This window comes from Schistocerca cancellata, chromosome 1 (assembly GCF_023864275.1).
Source record: "Schistocerca cancellata isolate TAMUIC-IGC-003103 chromosome 1, iqSchCanc2.1, whole genome shotgun sequence".
In the NCBI taxonomy this organism is placed as follows: Eukaryota; Metazoa; Arthropoda; class Insecta; order Orthoptera; family Acrididae; genus Schistocerca; species Schistocerca cancellata.
This window is the reverse complement of record NC_064626.1, coordinates 912,221,185-912,246,793: the sequence shown is the minus strand read 5'-3', so window position 1 is coordinate 912,246,793 and position 25,609 is coordinate 912,221,185.

Sequence of the window (25,609 nt, the reverse complement as noted above, 5' to 3'; positions counted from 1 at the left end):
CGCCTACTCTTGCGTGGTATCGTTCAAGTGGTGCGCAATAATTTTCTTCCATCGGTTGTGAACGTGTAGCTGAATGCATTGCACTGTACTCTTCGCGACCTGGCTTTCCATTCTCACGTATTGGTTCGGTATCTTGTCTGGCTAACCTTGCCGCTTCATTGCACGATCCAAACTGTCTTGAAACATACATTTGTGGCGCCGTATGTTTGTGGTGCCGTTTGCTCATCAAGAGTTTCGAAACGCGTTTGTTGCGGTGCAGGCTGTCTGCTTTCACGTATGTTACTTTCCGCCTGTGATTGGAATCGCAAATGCATGATATCTTCGTTAATTGCTTGTTTATCCGGTGCTGTTACAGATACAGATATGGTTGCAGACTCAGTGCTTGTTCGACCCTGTTCACTGCACTCTTCAATGGTTTGCAACAACTCTGTTCGCAATTTCTGAAACTGTTGCTTCGTTTGCGCTTGTATTTTGACTATGCGATTATCATATCTTTTCAGCGCTGTTTTTGTGATACGTTTGTGTAACACACTGTTTTCAACAATTTCAAGCGCTGTACCTGATGCTTGTCTAGTAATTACATTTATCTGTTTCTCTAGTTTCTTGACTTCTCCCTGGGTGTTGTTACGTAATGTTTTGATCTCGTTCTGAATGTCATTACTCAATGTTTGTACGTCCACTTGTATATTGTCAATGTCTGTTCTCAATTGATTGTGACCTGTTATTAAGTTTCCTATCACTTCTCGAGATTCTTTTGTCTCGTCTTCAATATGACTGAGGTGTAACTGAATTTTTTTGTTTTGTTCTTTAATTTCACACATTTGTTTCGTGGTTTCTGCAATTTATTTCATCGATTCTACATTCTGCATTTTAATTTGGTTCGAAATTTCTTTATTTTGCCTTGTCATGGCTCAAATGGCTCTGAGCACTATGGGACTCAACTGCTGAGGTCATTAGTCCCCTAGAACTTAGAACTAGTTAAACCTAACTAACCTAAGGGCATCACAAACATCCATGCCCGAGGCAGGATTCGAACCTGCGACCATAGTTGTCTCGCGGTTCCAGACTGCAGCGCCAAAACCGCGCGGCCACTTCGGCCGGCTGCCTTGTCATGGTTTCCGTCATTTGTTGTAATAATCCCGCCAAATTGGTGGGTCCTATTGCGTTTTATTCCGACGTCCTAAGCTCTGTACTTTCGCCCAAGTGTTGGTTTGCAACCGATTGCATTGAACTGTGGGGTGACACGTTTCTGCTCGAGTTCCTTGTACTCCGTTGTGAGGGAGCTCTGATTACTTGTACTGTGGGTTCTACGTATTAAAGACGCAAGTTAGAATCCTCATCGACTGTCTCTCTACTTTCCTGCTCCTCTGTCGTATGCTGACCTACGTTTTCTGTGCCTTGGCGTACATTATTCTCATTATGATGCGTTATCTGTCCTATTTCTCGCGATACTGCATCGTCTGTTGTACTGTCCTCTATTCTCTGTCCGTCTTCATGCTGGGTCTCTACCTCAATTCGGTCAAGGTCTCGATCTGCCATTGCTAATCTTTCCGATTCCCTTATTTTCTGTTTTAAAAGCAATTCACCCGCCCTACTTCGCGTTAACATGCGCTCGTACGGTCTCACGCGTTTCATAAACTTTTTGCTCACACAACTTGACACTTATTATACCCAAGACTGACAATCCATTCACTTACTTGTTGGGTCAGAACCAACTTGTCAACGATGTATCCGCCACCTGTGTGCTTACATTGCAGAGAAAAATTAATTCTAACAATATTAAAATTCATAACTTAATTGTGCTATTGTCTCTGCTAGAATGTCTCACTTTCTATTGAATACTTTCTTCCTATCTATCGCTACAGCTACTGTTTTCGACTATTTATAACTTTCAGAAAAGTTATTCGTCACGAAAGTTTTTCAACAGGATATTTTTCTGACCTAGTTAGGCATGTGGTCGACCTTCAATCATGATATTTTACCATCCTGGCAGGGTCGCCATTCTCTGACATTCTGTGTGGTGTCTGTTTGTTCTAAGTCGTGTCTCCCTACCACTTTTGCGCAACGACACTCTGAGCGTGTTTTTTAGGGAATTGACTAGTTTGAACCTGGGACCTGTTGCTGGTAAGGAGACGCCAGACCACACATGACATGTAGAATTCAGAATATTTCAGTGAGACTAGCGATGATATAATCAAATACTTAATGATTTCAGCGTCAGCTGCACTGCACTTCCTGTAAAAGAATCTTAATACTAACTAAATTTAGTGGAAGGGGTTCAAGGCTTTCCTATTTTTAGTTAGTTGGTAAAATAACGTCGAAAAAGCACTTCAGTTTACCACTGGAATTTTTATTCTACTCACAAAACGTTGTTTATAAATTGCACTATTGATAAAAGAAAGTATTTTAATACAGGATGTTAAAAACCAACTGTATTCAACAAAAATGTGAACGAATATTCCCTGAATGGGTTTCCAAGTTCTATAATGGATCGCCGTCTCGGAAGCAACTCTCTCTAACCTCTCCTTACTACAATTTCCCGAAGCTGGTTTAGGAAAAAAATATCTAGCTGTGTTTTCAATTGACCAATCAGGGTTTCAATATTAACCTTAAGCTCCGCCTACAAAAATTCTGTCTATCCAATGAGAAACATTATACTTTTCGTGGTAGGGCAATGTTTTTAATGTTTGGCCCTTTTCGTGTTATGCTGTTCTTCTAGAGGGCTCTATCTTTTAACATGGGCGGGGGGCTGCTCTTGGCGATGTGGGTGTCCGTCCCTTATCGTAGGGTCTTCTAGCTTACACGACTCTGCTCTCGGCTTCTATTCTCATTTCTCCCCTCGGAACTGCGTCTGTTTCACGGTGGGAAGGTATGACATGCATTTAGGCGTTCTTGTGTTAGTCTGTGGTATTCCATTTGCTCACTCGTTGATCGTATTACGTTGGTTAATTTAATGTCAGGATTTATTGAAAGCTATGTGACATACTGCCGGATTTGCTATCATGTCAAGGGTTTCATGGAAGGTGTTGGATTTGCTTGACACCTTACAACATTCTCTAGGTTATCGATGGTTTCGGTAATGTTGAGGATGGGGTATGTATCCGTTACGATCTTGCTGTTCTGGTGACAGTAATTACAGCAGCGCACGTATTGTCCATACTCAACCGTAGAATTTTTTGGTACACCCATGATTCCTCTCTTCTCTTATCCCACCAGCTAACTGCTGGTTAATAAAATCTTCCATAATCGGTTGCAACTACCTAAGAATGCGTTATGACTTCCGATACACCACTGCTTCATTCCCTGGTTTGGTATTCGGTGTTAAGTCTGGGCATTGCCAGCAGTGGACTCCATGGAAAAAATTCGAACAACAGTTATTCCATACCTCTCTCTACTTGCGTTAAATGCTTCGCTTTCCTACATAGTTCAGTCTTAACCAAAGCTCGCAGTACCTGTGGTTCACACTCCTTGTACACCACTCATCTTTACCTGCAATATCCACACTTGTTGGCAACATACCATTCCTTAACATTCCTTAACTTCGTCAGCCCCAAAATTATCTGTACTTGCGTACAGGTACCATTCTCCCACCACACTTCTCTTGCATTCATAGAATACTTCTCTTAATATGTACAACAAGTTGTTGGATCCAGTATATTGTTCTCTTATAGAGGCTCCACAACACATAACATACCCACAGGTAAATTTGGCTCCACATTCACCCAGGCGACTTCCATCACAGTCGTGTGAATCACGCCAACTGCAATTGCACATGGTTCAACTGACTTGTCTAATTTGCTAGATGCCTGTCGCGACAGTTCTACACTGGCAATGGCTTCCCCTAGTGGGAATGTCATTGCACTAAGTTCTACTCGCCACATATGCTCCTGTGTCGAACAAAAGCCCCTATTCTCTACCTCTTGCAACATCCATTACTGCACATGTGCTGCATACACATTTATTGCATCTAATTTTAATGAGAATGCTTTTAGGTGGACTTCGGGTTCCCTCTGCTTGCCACCTCTTCGTCCACCCCTATGTCCATTTACCAAAACTCTGCCTCCGACACCTCCCATTTCCTCTATTTGCCAGTGGCTGGTGAAATTGCATCTGCAAATTCCCCTTCTATCCACTCCTGTAATGCTTAACGTTCGCAGAAAGTACTCCATGTCTACCTTGTACCCCTGTCGAGACGTCAATTTCTTTGCATTCATCGCTAACCTTATCGCAGAATATGGATGCTTTAGTGTACCTGTACACATCCTTCTTCACATTTTCAATCGCAGTTCCCTCGGAAAAGCATCGAGCGCGCGTTGCTTAGCTTCTTGCAACAAAACTGTGTTTTCTGCATCACTCTGCCGCAACTCGTACGTTTCCGCGAAATCTTCTATAGTTTTCCCATGCCTCATCACAACAGTGCTCATCTGCTCAAGAAAATACCTCACACTATTCTGGTTTTGGTGTCTTTGCTACATCCCCTTTTCCAACTGTTCAAAGCTTGTCGCATTCTTTAATCCTTCTGAATGCTTCATGTGCGTTTCTGATTCTCTCACTAATAGCAGTTTTGATTCCCACAACAAGTGTCTATTGGCCCAACCACCCATCTCTGCTGACATCGTATGGTCTTCTAGGAATGACCGCACATCCTCACATGATTTTCCAGAACAGGAAACAATTAATCCTGTAGCATGTGGAACCACCTCATACTGAAGTCTCTGGACTGCTAACGGTTAATCCATAATTGTCAGCTGGCGACGTTAAATGATGTACCTTTTCCAACAATATACTTACTTCTTCTATGTCTGGTACACCTTTCGTCTCTGACTTATTGCCACACTTCTGACTTATTGCCACACAACTCCAAAAGATGACTGCAAACTAGTCTTAAAGTCGTGTCGTGAGCCACCTAGTTTCGATACACTGTGTTGCAACTTTATCAACACGACGACATGTGCAAGTTAGAGACACTGACTCCTTACAAGGCGCAGTATTCCCAAATAAGTTACATTGCGTATACCTTAATGTGCATTTACACCTCCGCGCCTTGTGGCTAGTCACTGAGCAGCTGTGTTTGCTCCACACGCAAGTAGAGGCACATGTCTCCTGGCTTGGGAAGACCCCTACTTCTTTGCCACTGGCCCGTGTTCACAATTTGGGGGCCTGCGTGACTTTGTACCGGTGCAAGCGCTTCCTTGCGTCTTCGTGCAATGGCCCAACCCAGCTAAGTCAGTCGACTCCTCCCCCCTAAACAAGGTAACCTTCAGATTACAATGACAGTCACGCCTCACTTCCACGTTTATTACATCCTCGAAAACATAACCAAATGGTTCATCATTCAACCCCGTGTTGACACTGTAGGTCGTGGTCCAGACGCTGCGCAGAGTGAAGGAGACGCCACAAATTCTGAAACAAAGCTATAGCGCCACCAGTACAGGGTAGGTGGCTGTGAGCCTGAACGGTGCGAGTGGGTGGTGGAGGAGAGAAGGGAGGCCAGGAGGCTCCAGGGAAAGTCAGCTGCAAACACAACAGGTTCTTTTATTTACACATTTGCGCTGCTTGATACTCCGGGTCTGTGGCTGGCAGGTCGTTGTATTCCGCTGGGCGGGCTACCTGCGCGCCCCACGATGCTGATGGCGGTGCTCCACCTCGCCGGCGGCCTCGTTACGTACGCCGGCCGTGCAATTTACGAGCCAGTGGCGTGTTCTCGACGATAGTGGATCTGCTACGGCCCCTGGTGACACACAGCTGTGTGATGGCGGGGGATGCCCACCATGCGGAGACGCTCATCCTGTGAGGGCGGACAGTGTGTGTGTGTGAAATCTTATGGGACTTAACTGCTAAGGTTATCAGTCCCTAAGCTTACACACTACTTAACCTAAATTATCCTAAGGACAAACACACACACCCATGCCCGAGGGAGGACTCGAACCTCCTCCGGGACCAGCCGCTCAGTCCAGGACTGCAGCGCCTCAGACTGCTCGGCTAATCCCGCGCGGCGGCGGACAGTGGATGGTGTGCACAGCGAACGACCCACTGCCTCCTGAGAAGGAATCTGCAACACTGCTGGAGATGACCTGGTGTGGACAACTGTGCCGTGGGACTGTTGTGTCTAGACAAGACAGCCTAGACACAATGAGAGGAAGCCGAAAAGCACGCGCTTAAACTCACGCAGGCTGGCGTGAGGTCTGAAACAGGATACGTAATGAATGCTATAAAGAAACGTAGCTTCTGGAATACTTAACTTTAATCCACATTTGTAGAACATCGCTCTTGATGATACATTAATAGAAACTCAATATCAATTGAATACGGCGCCTTGCTAGGTCGTAGCAAATGTAGCTGAAGGCTATGCTAACTATCGTCTCGGCAAATGAGAGCGTAGTTGTCAGTGAACCGTTCCTTGCAATGTCGGCTGTACAACTGGGACGAGTGCTAGTACGTCTCTCTAGACCTGCCGTGTGGTGGCGCTCGGTCTGCCATCACTGACAGTGGCGACACGCGGGTCCGTCGTATACTAGCGGACCGCGGCCGATTTAAAAGCTACCACCTAGCAAGTGTGGTGTCTGGCGGTGACACCACAGGGACTACGTCTGGAGAGGGACTTAGTGCGTAGAACTGTTGCCCTGCCATGGCCTCAAACCGGTGACTTCTATTGACAGGTCTGTGTGGCGCCCTCGTCCAGCACATCGACCTGGTTGGGCTGTGATACTCAGACGAATTTCGTTACAAAAATGTCCAGTACTTGTAGTAGGCAGTGACACGCTTGTTGTGCACGTGCGCCACTACCAGTCACATATCCTGAAACATAGCTGCCACTGTCAGGGTGAAAATCTTTCTTACCCGTTGCTGCAATAGTCTGTGCAAAACCGCTGAGTTCGCTGTTTCAGCAAACTAACCTGCCCGACTACGCTGAGTTGGCCTTGTTGAATTATTGCAGTGGCAACATCCCGCACTTGTCTGCTACCAGCGCTGCTGCAAACACTGCTCAGGCCCACACTAAATGTCCTTATACGATTTTTATGCTTTTTAGTGGAGATACAGACAGCAGCTGCAAGATACACAGTCCTACTAGGAAGATGTGGAAGAGACAGTTACAGGTGATACAGACGAGATGCAAACAAAAGCAGAATAAGGATCGAATCAGATGTGCAGTTGCGACACAATAATGAAATTGTTTCAAATGCTAAATGGTGAACTAGCAGATACTGCAGCCTTAGTGAACTGAATTAATCTGTAGGCATTCTGAAGGGACAGACTGCGCAAATTCAAACCAATACAGAAACGCTGTTACAATATTTCGAGGTAAAAGTTGACAACAAATTGGCCAATGTTTTAACAGCAACTGGTACCGACTTTCATAGTAAAACCCAAATCTTATAGATGAACATAAACCAACAAATTATGGAGCTTAAAAACAAAGACTGAGAAAGTCTGAAATCCAAACGAACAAAATCAACGAGCATATTTAAGGTTTAGAAAGTATTAACTGCAGGAGAGGCATGACGCAGCCACACGAGTGCTGAACTAGACAAGTTCGAACGGAAGGGAAAAAGCCATCTAGGGGCATCTATGGGCATCTATAAATGCGTGTAGGGAATTAATTCCTGCATAACTCCTTGAAATGAACCGCGTGGTAACTGCGGAAATAAACCTCAGCATTGACGCATGTAAATGGGTTGTTCGCGCAATGGAAGGTTGTGGAACCTTAGAAGCATTTTTGGGTGCATTTGAGACTGAGTTCGGCTCACGCAGTAAGCAGAGGGAAATGTATCAGAAATTCGTGAAAGCTCCTACATATCGACCAGGAGGAGAAAAGAATATGAGATCTTTCTGCGAAGAACAGTGCGAACGGGCTGAATATGTAAAAGGTCTGGTATCAGAAAAACATCTGTTACACGTGCTGCACAGAAAAGTCCATTGAAGCGTTCAGTTTAGAAGAATGTGATAGAACTAAATTTTTGAGACGAAAAGGCGAACTTTATGTATGGTGTAGGAATAATGAGGACCAATATGATAATAATAATAATAATAATAATAATCAAAACAGGCCCAGGTACAATAATAATAATAACAGAAATAATGCAAATGCCTTGAGATTTGCCAGAGTAGACACAGGTAGGAGAATAGGATCTTCACATAGAAAGGAATGTGTTTAAAGAACAGCACAGAAACAACGAATCTCGAGAACAAACAACATTTAGATGTGATATGGAAAGGAAGTGTAGGCTATGTTGAAGCAACGACCAGTCTGCATATTAGTCAATCATATTATATTGTCCGGTAACAAAAGAACCAACTGTCAAAGTTACTCTTCAATTGGTAGAAGACAGGGAGTGGCAAACACAACTCGTTCAGATGTACGATGGGTTAGAACAATGGAAGGAACAGAGATGAGCAATGTTTAGTAGGGAGAGCGGTCAGAATGTGGCCTCTCCCAATAATCATCCAGTATGCGAAACGGAACGGACTAACAATCTGAGATGGATGCTTCACAATCCAGATGAGACAATGGAGTATAGGAAGGGGGAGGATGCATGTGACGTACAAACAACTTCTCAGATAATTAATGCTGCTCTCATACATAATAAAGTTAATGAAAATGTGTGGACAGGCGAGACAAGGAGAAATTGTAATTGGGGTAAGAAAATTCAACTTACGATAGTCACAAGAAATTGGTAAAAGGAGAAGCATATTACATTGTATACAAAGTTGAGCCGGACGCTAGTAACTGAGGTGACAAAAGTCACTGTACTAAACTATAGCATCCCATTTAAAAAAACAAAGTTGACCTTCATATCTCTAAAGTGACCCCACCTAGCAACAAAAATCCAATGCCATTTTATGGCCACTGTTGTACCATGCAGCCTTTGTCCCACATACTTTTCAGCTGCTAACATACTTTCGGAATTATTCTTGGTGGCAATAGTTAGTGACTCACCCTGTAGTGTAATGCTTTCTAGCAGCAATGTTGTCTGATAGCGCTGTCTGCGACTTGGAATCAAGTCTTTCGCAGAGGTTTGGCAGATATTAATTCAACCACACGCTTGAGTTGGATCCTATGGAGACATCTGATGGTATGTGTGTGCAAGCACTCCAGTTTTAGGAGGAGATGTATCAGAGGAAAGGCTATGTATGTGCAATTGTCGCAACTCTGGCTGGCTTGCTATGACACACTACGATCCTCGCTGCCGGTGAACATAACTTTCTCTATGCGAGAGTGTCATCTTACATTAGATGCTTTGAGGCAGCTTATGAGTGTACTGTATCTCTCCTAGATGGCGTTGTCTTATAGAAGTTCTACTAAAATATAGTCTTGATGTTTAATAAATGCCGGGGCACAGAGGTAACATAACTGCAGATTAGAACAAAATGACAGGGACTGTGGGAGGGGTGGGGTTTATAAATACTTGCCACCTCAATAAGCTCCACTGGAACTGATGGCAATGCTTTTACAGGATGGTACCCTGGGGAAAATTCAGATCTGCAAACTCAGATACATTTCGGATGCGGTCGTCTGAAGGCAGGTATTTCACTATTGTTCACAGGGAAAGAGCATCCTTCAGCCTTTTCAGACATGTCTCGAAAATACATCTTTAGGCCCATGCAAAGAACGTTTGTCTCTGAGAAATACGCTTAACAATTTGTAATGGGAAGCATATTATTCACTACAAGAGAAATGTCCTGTAATTCCCTCAGTTCTGGAGCTCAGTGACATTTAAGTGCTCAGGTGTTCGTCACTCAATCCAAGAAGAATAAAATGGCTTTTTGCGAGTCTCGACAACCTGATGAATGGGTCTGAACCACCTAAAGCACCCACTTGTGTGTGAAGACAGGAAGTACTTCGTTTTTTGTCATTGTTTCAGGTGGTCAGCGGCATTTGAGTGCACCTGACCTTCCAGGAATCACTTTGTTCATTGTTGATTAACCATGGAGTTGCATGCAGTCAGCGATGGATGTCCCAAGAGCATTATGAGCTACCTGTGCAAGCCCCCAGGCTGTACAGATTGCTATTACACAAATCAACAAAACAGGTTGTTGGGGTGGCCTAGAGGTCGGTGCAGTACAAGCCAAGCTGCTGCCAATGCACATCTTCAAGGAATTACATCAAGAGGCAGCCGGCGCGGCTGATGGGAATGAAAGCCGAGCCATGTGCAACTCCTGTGAGGTCAACTGGTCGTAACTGGAAGTTGGCTGGGTGAGGTACAGCTGACTGATGCTAGATGGCTCAGGAGTGTAGTGTCACGTAGCATCTAATGCAGTAGCTCACTCGGCCACCACATGGTGCTCACTCGGCTGTTCCAAGGCAGTGCACATAGCGCTCATGCCATTGGGCTACTGCCACCATCAGTGAGCATTATGATCTGTAGATGAAGTTTAGGATGTCTTGGCTTAGCTCTTTTTATGATCAATAGCTTTGTTGGGACACAATTTTTTGCGGTATCTCATGATCTTTGCTATATGTTTGTTGTGTGTATTAGATCTTTATATGATCTGTAGGTAAAGTTTAGGAGTGTGTATGAGAGGTTTTTTTTACAATCAATAGCTATGTTGGGGTACCATTTTTTCTCAGTGTTTCACGATCTGTATTTAGCACTGGGTATTCGATCTTTATGTGATTTACAGCTGTGCAGGTAGATGTTTATTATTACTTTAACTGATCTAGTTGGGTTACCACTGATGATCTGTGGTAAGGCTTAGCAGTGTAATTATGTAATTAAGGCATGTAGTTGTTGTCTGACAGGACATCTTCCAACAGGGTTACACTTGGACTTCCAAAATGAATCCTACATGCTTCCCCACCAACAGCTCAGTGCAGATCGAGCTTTACCTGCCAGTTTCCAGGTTGAGCAGGGTAGGGTGAGGTTGCCTTTCCCACCAATTTGTAGCGGTCTCTGATGACAGTATTGTGAACCAGACCAGTCAGTCTCCACACACCAACAAGAACACACATATAAGAAAATTTTAGGAAGCTTTTTCCAACAGGATAACACCTGCACATCTCAAAAATGATGAAATAAAGAGACATGTTGAGCATTTCCCACCTATTTCTAGCTGGGAGAGGGAGGGATAGTGGAGATGGGGAGGGGAAGTGCTAGGGTGTAGGGTGGAGGGGGTAGGAAAATAGATGGGGGATGATGTTGGACTGACATTGTCATATCTGCCGACGCCATCTCGTATCCACCATCTTGAATAAATTTGGAAACACAGCACTTTGCACCACTACTTGTGTGATCTTGCAAGTTGCAGTATGGAATATTTACGTCACAGTAATCAAGAGTGGGAAAATGGGCGTAAGAGAACTACAACGACGGTTGAGCACTGCTTTTGGCCAATAGCTGGTGAAAATAACTCGCTTCTGCTTGATTCCTAGTATGCATATAAAAATCGCACTACCTTAGAGCAAACTATTCATCCTGAAAAGTGTGTGACATCCAATTCATGCCACGTGGAACCACTGGCCAAATTCAGCCTCTGGATGTTCGTTTCTTCCGAGCCTATAAAACATATTTTCGCATTATCTGAAATTACGACTCAGAGGATAGTCAGTTTCGCGACAAGCTCCATGACAAACTGTTTCGAATTCAGTTGCATGATATAACATTCCATCAGTTCTCATCATCATCCTATTACGTCAGTACGATTCTGTACGCATTCTTTAAGAGTAGATACCTAGCTGAACGTCCTGGACGGTCTGCCCAAGGCGGTCGCCTTCGATCTTGATGGTGCAAACGTTTGTGATCACTGTGGTGAGCCACAATTTCCGGTGTTCATAGCGCAAGTTAATGGTTTGTTTTGAACGTTTCTTGAATGTCGATGATATTCATCTATGAATTGTAAAATATACATCTCATGGAAGGTTGATCTCCGCACCTCCTGGACGCTCAGTTTCCGTCGCCCACCTGATGCACATGGTGAATCATTAGGAGATAATGTTTTTCCTGTCATAATTGTTAACGCAGAACTTTCAAATGAGCCTTAGTAAATACTGAACTTGCGACCACGCGCTCAAGGGGTTCCTTGTCAGTCAGAAATAAAAAAGTACGTGTTTCAGCATTTTTGGAAATTCAACGACTAAGGTGGGTGAAACAGTGGGTGAAAGTGTTTTGAATATAAATCATTATTAAAGAACTGCAACAGCAGTTTTAAATTTACATATATGAAAATTGTATTTGAAATTTTGGTTAGAAATAAAAATACTTGTTTCATCGTTTCAGGAAATTCAATTCCCTAAGGAAGTGAAATAGGGGATGAAAAGTATTATGAAATCATTTCATTGTGAAAGCATTTTCAAAGCCAAATCTATGAAAATTTGTATTTGGTTTCTTGATAGAAACAAAAAGGTATCTGTTTCACTGTTCTTGGAAATTCAACCCCTAAGGGAGTGAACTAGGGCATGAAAAAATTTATGAAAATATCTCATTATACACTACTGGCCATTCAAATTGCTACACCACGAAGATGACGTGCTACAGACGCGAAATTTAACCGACACGAAGAGGATGCTGTGACATGCAAATGATTAGCTTTTCAGCGCATTCACACAAGGTTGGTGCCGGTGGCGACATCTACAACGTGCTGACATGAGGAAAGTTTGCAACCGATTTCTCATACACAAACAGCAGTTGACCGGCGTTGCCTAGTGAAACGTTGTTGTGATGCCTCGTGTACGGAGGAGAAATGCGTACCATCACGTTTCCGACTTTGATAAAGGTCGTAATGTAGCCTATCGCTATTGCGGTTTATCGTATCGCGAAATTTCTGCTCGCGTTAGTCGAGATCCAATGACTGTTAGCAGAATATGGAATCGGTTGGTTTAGGAGGGTAATACGGAACGCCGTGCTGGATCCCAACGGCCTCATATCACTAGCAGTCGAGATGACAGGCATCTTATTCGCATGGCTGTAACGGATCGTGCAGCCACGTCTCGATCCCTGAGTCAACAGATTGGGAAGTTTGCAAGACGACAACCATCTGCACGAACAGTTCGACGACGTTTGCAGCAGAGTGGACTATCAGCTCGGAGACAATGGCTGCGGTTACCCTTGGCGCTGTATCACAGACAGGAGCGCCTCAAAGACTGCCCGAATGGCAAAACGTCATTATTTCGGATGAATCCAGGTTCTGTTTACAGCATCATGATGGTCGCATTCGTGTTTGGCGACATCGCGGTGAAGGCACATTGGAAGCGTGTATTCGTCATCGCCATACTGGCGTATCACCCGGCGTGATGGTATGGGGTGCCATTGGTTACACGTCTTGGTCACTTCTTGTTCGCACTGACGGCACTTTGAACAGTGGACGTTGCATTTCAGATGTGTTACGACCCATGGCTCTACCCTTCTTTCGATCCCTGCGAAATCCTACATTTCAGCAGGATCATGCACGACCGCATGTTGCAGGTCCTGTACGTGCCTTTCTGGATGCAGAAAATGTTCGACTGCTGCCCTGGCCAGCTCATTCTCCAGATCTCTCACCAATTGAAAACGTCTGGTCAATGGTGGCAGAGCAACTGGGTCGTTATAATAAGCCAGTCACTACTCTTGATGAACTGTGGTCTCGTGTTGAAGCTGGATGGGCAGCTGTACATGTACACGCTATCCAAGCTCTATTTGACTCAATGCCCAGGGGTATCAAGGCCGTTATTACGGCTAGAGGTGGTTGTTCTGGGTACTGATTTCTCAGAATCTATGCACCCAAACTGCATGAAAATGTAATCACATGTCAGTTGTAGTACAATATATTTGTTTCAATGAATACCCGTTTATCATCTGCATTTCTTATTGGTGTAGCAATTTTAATGGCCAGTAGTGTATTAAAATATTTTTGAAGCTAAATATATGAAAATTGGTATTTCTCCCCTCGGTTAGGTTCAAAGAAATGTGTGATATGGGGTGAAAGTTTCCACGTAAAAATCACCACAAGAACACAAAAGGCATGATAAACGAAAACTTTGGACTCCAACTAACATAAAAATGGCTCTGAGCGCTATGGGACTTAACATCTTTGGTCATCAGTCCCCTAGAACTTATAGCTACTTAAACCTAACTAACCTAAGGACATCACACAACACCCAGTTATCACGAGGCAGAGAAAATCCCTGACCCCGCCGGGAATCGAACCCGGGAACCCGGGCGACTAACATAATCCCTTTTCCGTCAGAAGTAGATTCGGCATAGACGATGCTTCTATGGCCTTAATTAGCATGAGAAGCTTAGAAGGTGTTGCAATTTGTGAACAATATACCAATTCCGTAACGGGAACAGAAACAAAATCTGTGCAAAGCAGTTTACGCGGGCGAAGCAACGGGCGCTAAGCTTGTCACCCATATGAATCCTTCTGCGCACGTACTCTATGGTATCACACGATGTTCGCTGCAGAAGACGCAGATTGTAGTTGGCTGGATCGCGGTCCATTTCTTCGAGCGCGTAGAAGCATAAATAATATTGTGCTTCTCTACCACTGTAGTTTATGGCCGTCCTAGACTGAACCTTGTAGATACCAAATTAGTAAATAATATTGTGGTTTAACATCCAGTCGACGATTAGGTCGTCAAAGACAGACCACTACGACAGATTATGCCAAAATGGACAAGTAAATCGGTCGTGCAAATTTCAGGGGAACCATTATGGTATTCGACATAAGCGATTTAGGCTGGATGGCTGACCGTGGATTTTAACTCTGCTCTTTCGCACGTCTCCCTTATATTAGTCATTCTGCCAGCTTGCTCGATGAAAGAAGCTTAGGAATTATTGCAACAACAAAAGGATGAACCTGATGACGTCTATCGGAGTCCGTCTTGTTTTCTATCTGCCAATAAGACTCATCACCCAACTTGGACAAACTAGGGCCTTTCTTTCCATCTTACAGTACCGACAGCCCTCTACTCTCAAGTATGGGGTCGCCTACAGTGTGCAGATGGAGTTAGCTAATTGCAGTCCTTCCTGTGCAGTGTTACCATAGTAACAACACCTCCAACTTCCGGTTTAATACCCGATAGTAAGCCAATTAATTATAAAACATTAAAACACACGTAAAACCAACCATATTACCACCACATTACAATAGACCACCTTAAAACAATGGTATCGGTTTGATTCAACACGCGACACGACAGCGAAGAAGAGGAGCCAGCCTCATTTCTCTCTCTACAAAGATGTCTTCCAGGCCGTTCTAAGAGCGTTGGATACGCGCGATAGAAATCGTCTCTGAACAAAGCACTTTTACACTTTAGTCTTTCGACACGAAGTATGCGGGGGAGGTCTCCAGTAAGCTGTTTTCAGTTTCAGATATTTAAAGACCAAGAGACGGAGTAAACATAGATAACAGAGAGCCTCCTTCAACACGGCTGCTTTCAGATAGAGCTGTTTACTAGACGTCTCTGGCAGCTCTTTGAATATCAAACACTACTGATACCACTGCTACTGTCCCCGCCTCCTGTAATTCACTTGGTGTTAACTGTTTCTGCAGAGTTAGGAGGAAAAAACTTGAAATATTACTGTAGTCATATCCCTTAGTTTCACAATGCCCGTCCAAAGTGCAAAAGACAATGACCGCTTCATTTACGATGGCATTTTAATCTGTGATAAAAGTAACCCCCTATAGCTCAGCTGTGAACGATCAACTAGACCCCACTACCCAATTACCTCTGATAAGAAACATTACTACCTACACGTCTCAAGAGCACCGGCAGAATACTATAGTCAACGAGAACATACGTTTAGAGTAAAACATATGGCCGTATTCAAAAGTGAGGATAAAATGATTGAACTGGATGTTAACCATTATCGTGACCTGATTATGCAGCCCAACGGTCAATACTGAGCGACCGGAATCAGATAAAGTACATGCAACCGTTGTCTGGTAAATCGCACAAATTGAACAAAATCGCACAACTTGAACATGGTTTACAGGCTATTTTGTCACTCTCGCCAAGGCGAATGCCGACTGAACGACCCGAATCGAATACAGTACATTCGACCGTTGTCTGATTAACTGCCTACCCTGAACGTGGTTTAGAGGCTATTTTGTTACCAAGGCGAATGCTGGGTTGGTTCATCAACTCTGCCCCAAAAACAAAACACATAGATACTTAACAATTAACAGGGGACATACTTCCCACGACTGACAGACTAGTAGTTCATACGAGGCATACATGGCGCTATGGGCATGTGAACTCAACACAAAAAGAAATATCACATCGCATATGAGCTATTTCGCATCATTAGCAGATCGGTTCACATCACAAATACTGAAGAAAAGAAAACAACTAACAGTAACTTGCAGCTGCCTGAAGGGGTCGAAAATATTTTGTAAAGAAGAAAGGAGATTTGTATATGAGCAATGTATCACATTCGCATCATAAAGATTGTGACAGTATATTCAAGGAACCTGTGCATAGCATCAGAAGTCATCAGCTTTTGCTACGCATTGAAAGTTTGTTAATGTGCGTATCTACTGACAAAAATGTAAAGTGGGGAACATATTTTAAAAGATAGTTTTGGGGACAAAGAAAGCAAAAACTGAAGTTGATTTATTTACATTCATGCACACAGTTGTTGGTATTTTTTTGCTCAGAACATTTTAGTGGATCTTACTAAATGGAATTTTACGGCGTGAGAAGCTGAATTCTTTCACTTCAAATAACTTTTGACTCTGTAAAGATATTTCCATAACCTCTTATCGCGTACATGAATAGTGAACGGTGTTACATGAAACATAAACCAACACGTTCTCGGAGTTCTACAGTCACAGAGGTAAAGGCTTCAACTATTCTTTAAATACAATTATGGGAGTCTTTGCGACGGAAATGCAGATCTCTGTGGTAAAAATTCAGAATTTTTAGATTGAGCGGCATGCCTCATTTTTATGCCACACTCCTCGGAAACTTGCGTCGCCTGGCTAACAAACAAATGATCGCACTTTCTTGTTAGAGATATAATTATTAGAATTTACACTAAAAATTCATTATTTTACATGAAAATCGAAAGATATCTTCTTTTTGATATTTATACAGTGTGCTACGTCATTTTTACACAGAAAAAATATCGAACATGAAACAATGCTCATTTCTTTTAGTATGTTTTTGAAGAATGTGTGTAAAACGAAAACCATTTACATTTGTACACTTACGTACACGTTTCACCACCGATAAACTCATTGTGGTCAACATGTTGGAATAATTGCTTTACACGCAAAAAAATCTCATATCCTCAATATCGCCGGAACATATTCGTCGAGCATACGTTTTGCATGATATTCAGAGAAATCAGGCTAAGGGGGTCACTTTAGGAGATCGTTCTGGAATCCTCTGGAAAAGTCTGCATCTTCCCACACACCACTATGGAACTAACAAGGGAAGTACTCCAAGTCGAACAGCTAAAATAGTATAAAAATTATTTTAAAATACTCAGATGTGTCTGTTTTACCAATCTACTCTCGAGGTCATTCTCTGTATAATCCTACATTTGTGTACAATCGATATTTCAAAGTTCATCAGACTATGGGCGCACAAGTCACAGAAAAACAATTACTTGTAACAGTTATGACCTCCATATTCACAAAAGTCATAGATGAGATATTATTTCACAAGAAGCCAAATATGTTCTTGCAACAATATACATTCACATGCAGTACTTAGTAGTATAGCTGAGTGTGTTGGAGGTGCAAGGGCACAACCACCCCCTTCCCCTATAAAGTCATTGATGACATCATTCATTGTTGCCAGACTTCCCCCACTCCTCTGACAGGCCAATTGCCTGGAAAATCAAAAATTGGTGGGAATTTCTAAATAGTCAGTGTGTTTCCCCAAATCCATGACTCAACTGTGGAAGCAGGGAAGTTTTCCCAAGAGTAAACTGGGGAAGAGGGGTGGGGGGGAGTGAAAGCTGAAGCATCGTCCTGTTGGTTGGAAATACAAGATGGAGACCTGGGAATATGAAGACAGTCTCTACGACGCCTGAATTCAAGATGGCTGGCCTGGAGATAAGGGGACAGTCTCTAAGACATCACAATCCAAGGCGTATGGTATAAAACCAGCTCACACAACCAACAGCTTTTCGCTTCACAACCGAAACCATAAATTCCTTAAATCTTAAGGCGCTAAACTCCAATCGGACATCATGAACGAATAATTTGCCAGGAATACTTCTCGCTCAAATCTTTTGTTTCAGTGGCATTCGAGAACAACGATGTGTTCCACATAGTGATCCAGCACCAAGATGAGTTGACTATTTCAAACGACAGTAGCCTATGCTTGGAAGGGAAATTCACGAAAAAGAATGGAGATTCTATGGTAACATCCGATGTTACACGTAACACATTCGTTTTTTTTCTGTTTCAAGAAACAAGTTATAAGCTAGATGGGGTTGAGATTAACTACACTAAGAAAGTAGGTATCTCATCGACGTTAAAAACATCCATTTCACTCTCAAAACTGGGGTTGAAAGGTTTAAAAAATGCAGGATGGTTTAAACAAAAACTGCCGTCAACAGATGTGTACAAGCAACTTTGTGCATACATGCCTCTCAGGTTGCTGATGGAGGATACTTCGCGGATATGAGACATGTTCTAGCTAACGTTAAGCAGTAACATATTAGTACAAGGTGGAACAGCCGGTTACGCAAACATCCAAGGATTAGCCATCAATCCAGAAGAGAACAAGATTGTGCTTGAGAAATTAATTTGGAAAATGCCTCATCTCTCTGTAACCAATGAAGAATGCTTTAAACTTTTAAAGATACTTGGCTCTGGCATTCAGTGGCTTTTGAATTCAGATCATGGGTACTATTTAAATATCGTCTATTGACAAGCTCATTCCGTAAATCATCTTTGGTGCCGTTAGCGCACCCTCGTAATACCTTACAACACAATGTGGTCACAACATCTTTCTGACCAAATTTAACTTGAGATACCGTGCTCATTTGAGAGACTCAGCTTAACACAGAATGTGTCTCATCTGATGAAATAAATCCTCCCCTTCCCAGAAATTTGTGGGACAAAGGCTTAGTCCATGCTGGAGGGGAAGGATCTCATGGCAGTAAATTCAAATCAATGTCAATTACATAGCAAAGGATATATTGTTTATTTATAAAATTAAATTTACAGCAGACAGATCTCTCTTTTATTTGGTGGGAAAACCTTATCATTCTCTGCCACTGTGGGCAATACAGGTCTTGTAAAATACATCGAAAAAAGTAATTAAACAGATCGCTTTTTTCCAGTTGTACAAGGAATACTCGTATGAAATACTTACCACACATAATTGTTGTTGTTGTGGTCCTCAGTCCTGAGACTGGTTTGATGCAGCTCTCCATGCTACTCTATCCTGTGCAAGCTTCTTCATTTCCCACTACCTACTGCAACCTACATCCTTCTGAATCTGCTTAGTGTATTCATCTCTTGGTCTCCCTCTACGATTTTCACCCTCCACGCTGCCCTCCAATGCTAAATTTGTGATCACTTGATGCCTCAGAACATGTCCTACCAACCGGTCCGTTCTTCTTGTCAAGTTGTGCGACAAACTCCTCCCCAATTCTATGCAATACCTCCTCATTAGTTATGTGATGCATCTTCACCATTCTTCTGTAGCACCACATTTAGAAAGCTTCTATTCTCTCGTCCATGTTTCACTTCCATACATGGCTACACTCCATACAAATACTTTCAGAAACGACTTCCTGACACTTAAATCTATACTCGATGTTAACAAATTTCTCTTCTTCAGAACGCTTTCCTTGCCATTGCCAGTCTACATTTTATATCCTCTCTACCTCGACCATCGTCAGTTATTTTGTTCCCCAAATAGCACAACTCCTTTACTACTTTAAGTGCCTCATTTCCTAATCTAATTCCTTCAGCAGCACCCGGCTTAATTCGACTGTATTCCATTATCTTCGTTTTGCTTTTGTTGATGTTCATCTTATATTCTCCTTTCAAGACATTGTAGATTCCGTCCAACTGCTCTTCCAAGTCCTTTGCTGTCTCTGACAGAATTACAATGTCATCGGCGAACCTCAAAGTTTTTATTTCCTCTCCATGGATTTTAATACCTACTCCGAATTTTTCTTTTGTTTCCTTTACTGCTTGCTCAATTTACAGATTGAATAACATCGGGGAGAGGCTACAACCCTGTCTCACTCCCTTCCCAACCACTACTTCCCTTTCATGCCCCTCGACTCCAATAACTGCCATCTGGTCTCTGTACAAATTGTAAATAGACTTTCGCTCCCTGTATTTTACCCCTGCCACCTTTAGAATTTGAAAGAGAGTATTCCAGTCAACATTGTCAAAAGCTTTCTCTAAGTCTACAAAAGCTAGAAACGTAGGTTTGCCTTTCCGTAATCTATTTTCTAAGATAAGTCGTAGGGTCAGTATTGCCTCACGTGTTCCAACGTTTCTATGGAATCCAATCTGATATTCCCCGAGATCGGCTTCTACCAGTTTTTCCATTCGCCTGTAAAGAATTCGCGTTAGTATTTTGCAGCTGTGACTTATTAAACTGATAGTTCAGTAATTTTCACATCTGTCAACACCTGATTTCTTTGGGATTGGAATTATTATATTATTCTTGAAGTCTGAGGGTATTTCGCCTGTCTCATACATCTTCCTCACCAGATGGTAGAGTTTTGTCAGGACTGGCTCTCCCAAGGCCGTCACTAGTTCCAATGGAATGTTGTCTATTCCCGGGGCCTTGTTTCGACTCAGGTCTTTCAGTGCTCTGTCGAACTCTTCATGCAGCATCATACCTCCCATTTCATCTTCATCTACATTCCCTTCCATTTCCTGCTTGCTCAATATACAGATTGAATAACATCGGGGAGAGGCTACAACCCTGTCTCACTCCCTTCCCAACCACTGCTTCCCTTTCATGCCCCTCAACTCTTCTAACTGCCATCTGGTTTCTGTACAAATTGTAAATAGCCTTTCGCTCCCTGTATTTTACCCCTGCCACCTTCAGAATTTGAAAGAGAGCATTCCAGTCAACATTGTCAAAAGCTTTCTCTAAGTCTACAAATGCTACAAACGTAGGTTTGCCTTTCCTTAATCTAGCTTCTAAGATAAGCCTTAGGGTCAGTATTGCCTCACGTGTTCCAATATTTCTACTGAATCCAAACTGATCTTCCCCGAGGTCGGCTTCTACTAGTTTTTCCATTCATCTGTAAAGAATTCGCGTTAGTATTTTGCAGCCGTGACTTATTAAATTGATAGTTCGGTAATTTTCACATCTGTCAACACATGCTTTCTTTGGGATTGGAATTATTATATTCTTCTTGAAGTCTGAGGGTATTTCGCCTGTCTCATACATCTTGCTCAGCAGATGGTAGAGTTTTGTCATGACTGGCTCTCCCAAGGCTATCAGTAGTTCTAATGGAATGGTGTCTACTCCCGGGGCTTTGTTTCGACTCAGGTCTTTCAGTGCTCTGTCGAACTCTTCAAACAGTATCATATCTCCCATTTCATCTTCATCTACATCCTCTTCCATTTCCATAATATTGTCCTCAAGTACATCGCCCTTGTATAGACCCTCTATATGCTCCTTCCACATTTCTGCTTTCCCTTCTTTGCTTAGAACTGATCTGAGCTCTTGCTATTCATACAAGTGGCTCTCTTTTCTCCAAAGGTCTATTTAATTTTCCTGTAGGCAATATCTATCTTACCCCTAGTGAGATAATTACACTGTTAAATTTTTCAGCTCATATCTCCACACCAACGGCAAGACAGACATTCTGCAACGTCATATATTCTCCCACACAGAGGTGGGTGAGAGGCACGCACCCAGGGCTGTCTCTTAAGGCGCACAGACCAGAAGTTGTGCTAATCCCTGAACAAGGCATCAGGTGGCGACAACTCTTTAATATTGATACCTGACAAATTCTTGTCAAAACATATGACCACTCTCTCTCCTTCTTTCTTTCTTTCTCTCTCTCTCTCTCTGTCTCTCTCTCTCTCTCTCCCTCCCTCTCTCTCTGTTTCTCACTGTCTCTCTTTCTCTACCGAGTGTCAGTCATATATTGCACTAACCCCTCATTTGCACTGAACAAAGCTGTGGATACCTGGTAAGTCTCCAACCATGGGTGTCTTGGAAATTTTCCATCACTCTATCAGATTGATTGACTAATAAATTAGATCGATACCCTCTTTGTGTGGGCAGTTTTTCCTTGCATCCTATTAGTGAAATCCAGGACAGGTATCAAATGCCTGATTTCCGAACTTTTACTCTTCCCCTTTCCAGATTTATACTGGCACAGTTAGGACATTTGGTAGGAAGTCCATTATGTTGGAGATAGCTGACAATTTCCAAATTCAGCTGAATTGCTTGCTACATCGTTAAACAAACTGCAGAGGGGGTGGAGTGTCGTCTGTGCTCCCAATACAACTATCGGAAACAATAAATTCATCAATTGGCAATTTGATGTTGCGACTGGATTTAAAAGCATTATATAATCGCTAAGCTAATTATCACAACTACACTGGAACGAAGAATGAGGACGAGGAGGAGGAGGACAAGGTAGGATCTACCATGTGATTGGATAATAATAACAACGAATACCACTCCCACACTTCCGCTGCAATACAGAGTCCACCGGACTGTATTGAGAAGCAGTAAATACCACATGCTTAAACTACATTCCATTCCATAATAGCAGTTTTCACAGTTACGTGTCAGAGATTATTGAAACACTCGCACACCCCACGCGCCCTTGTCCCAATGTCCACACGCAGTGCCCCAGTTCAGATGTGGCGCACCACTAGTTGCTGCCATGGACGTGCTTCATAGCGTTTGCGCCAGGTCTGCAGCCGAACTCAGCCTTCCAGAGAGGACCGCCCGGTCGTAGAGGACGTCCTGGATGACCCAAGTGATAGTAATTCAGATGTTATCAATACGTCCAGCATCAACACTTGCCAGCTATTGATACTGAATCTTCAAAAATGTTAACATAATAACCGGAGAATACTCGCAGCACACGCGAAGGTTCCCCAACACATACCGAGTATAAGTTCGCTATTCACCAGCCGAGAGGGCTACACCATTAGGTCAACTACATTCCCATTCCCCACCTAACTGGTTTGGGAGACTCAGCGAAGGCTCACAGCTTAAGCTGGAAATGTTAGTTCGTTTTGGTCACTCACTCGCCATGCACCCGGATGGCCACCAGAGTCGTCCTAGGAAACAAGCCACATATTTATATTACGATTGCAGTCCAAATCTGGTGACATTTGACAATAAACTAAATACTGGAAATACCTCTTCTTGATAGTGTGCAGCTCGTGGTCTTGCGGTAGCGTTCTCGCTACCTGCACACAGGGTCCCAGGTTCGATTCCCCGCGGGGTCATGGATTTTCTCTGCCTCGTGATGACTGGGTGCTGTGTGTTCTTCATCATCATTGACGCACGCAAGTCGCCGAAGTGGCGTCAACTAAAAATTACTTGCAATACGGCGGCCGAACTTCCCCACATGGAGCCTCCCGGCCAACAATGCCATACCATAATTTCATTTCATTTTCACCTCTTCCTGATGGCTGTTGCTCTGGAATTATCAAATTTCCGTATAGATCTATGTCCTTGTTATGAATAGACATGATTATCCACTTAAAATCTTTAATCCTCCTTATGGCTATAGATGCGTTGAAATCGCAGTTTTCCACATCAAATCCATACCTCCCTAAAGACCAGACATAGTCATTTTTTTGCACATGGAGGAACACTGACTACACTAATTTACACCTCAACAAATCCTTTATAAAACTACTTATTATGGTGAATCTATCACACATCCCCTCCTAACTATAATGCTTCGCCAGTAACTGATGTCTAGTGGCACAAACAATATCGAGTGAAAATTCTGGGATGGACGCACATGCTCCATATGTTTTTCTTGCAAGTGGCATCACTGATCTAGGATGAGAGACGTAATTGTCTTATGAGAGATAAGCTATTAAAAACACAACCGCGATGATTATGTTACTGTCACCCTAGATAAAAAACAGTTTGAATTCTACAGACACACACAAGCATCGCTAACAAAATTCATGTTAAAAACTATACATCCTCTATAAATTAAGGTATGGGGCTTTGCATCCGAATGAAATCGTCCTCCACAGAAATATCCTGACAAAGAATATAGATGGTGATCACAGGGTGTTTTTTAAGATACCGAAAGTGTGGGTGCACGTAGCCATCAGTATAAGCTCGTAACAAAATGACCCTTCTCACCGAGTTTAGGAAGTGATTCGGCTAAGGAACGTGGTATTAAGCCGACTTTCGCAACTCCCCCAAGCAGCTGCTAGATATTTCTCATTCTTCGAACGTATCTGCTAAGGACTACATACAGCAAAATTCCAGTGTGTTTTGGACAGTCTCTCTGCATTTTACAAGTGTTCCTCAGTCTCTGCCCCACCCTGTCTGCAGCTTTGTTCACGTGATCATTCTAATTTAAGTTGGAACTGGGCAGAAGTCAGAGAGCGCTATATCTACCACCTTCTGCATCCTGTGCAGAAACAGGAAGAGCTGAGGTAATGCGACGAGACCATGTCTTGACCACACAGTGAAAATTGGAACATGTTGTCATAGCTGTAACAGTCGTGTACAATGTGTAAGGCCAGTGACAAACGAAGCTTACTCATGTAACCCGAGGCAGTTTCGGGAGATGAAAGGAGGACGAGGATTTTGCTACTGCATTGTGGTGCGTTTCCAAACAACATACAAGTAGTGCAGTCCATAGGAGATCTGCGTCTTCCAGGCTGCTCTCTTGTCTGTCATCCAAACATCTCTCTCTTCTCATTATTTTTTACCATCCAACATAGAAAAACTACGAACTACGTGCAACCAAACTTTTAATCTCCATACCATGCACTGTAATAGCACTTTGCTTACGTCACCTGGTAGAGAATTTGGTGAGATTTTACTGTGTCTCTCTCTTCTGATATATCGAAAACAAATACAGTGTACATATTAGCATGGAGCGTATGTTGTTATGCCATTAAATGTACACATATTTATTCACTGGAGCAGATGGCGAGTGATCGTAGTCGCTCCCACACACCTGTGTATAGATTCATCGCCTGCTCTGGAAGAAGACCATATCCCACAGACTAACATTCGCAATAGAGCTTTCTTGTGTTATATCTTCATTAGCAGTTTCAACATCAGTATGTTTTGGATAAGTGGCAGCATCGGTCGTAATTATTGAAATCTTTTAATTTACAGATCCAATGGAATTAGACATGCAATGGAATTACATATCAAATTTCATACGATGTTCTCAACTGAGGTTAACAAATTTTGATTCATTGGCTATCACAGAAAGCTGGGCACTGCATTGCGCAAGGTAAGCTGCTCGCACAACTCACACAGGGTGGTAGAAAAAAAAGACACAGGCTATGTTTCTTGTTGACAAAATGTGGAAGAAATTACAGCGTATGGAAACTGGAAGAGATAATCAATACACTCCGATATTTTGCTTTCGAGAGAGCATAATGCGTGATCCGCACTGGCACAACACACAGACGCCAGTGATATTGACTGTCATTCTCATCCCAGTATCGTAACTAACGTTCAGTGAATACTGTTCCATACCATTCCTACTCATGGCACCCATCCAAGAACACA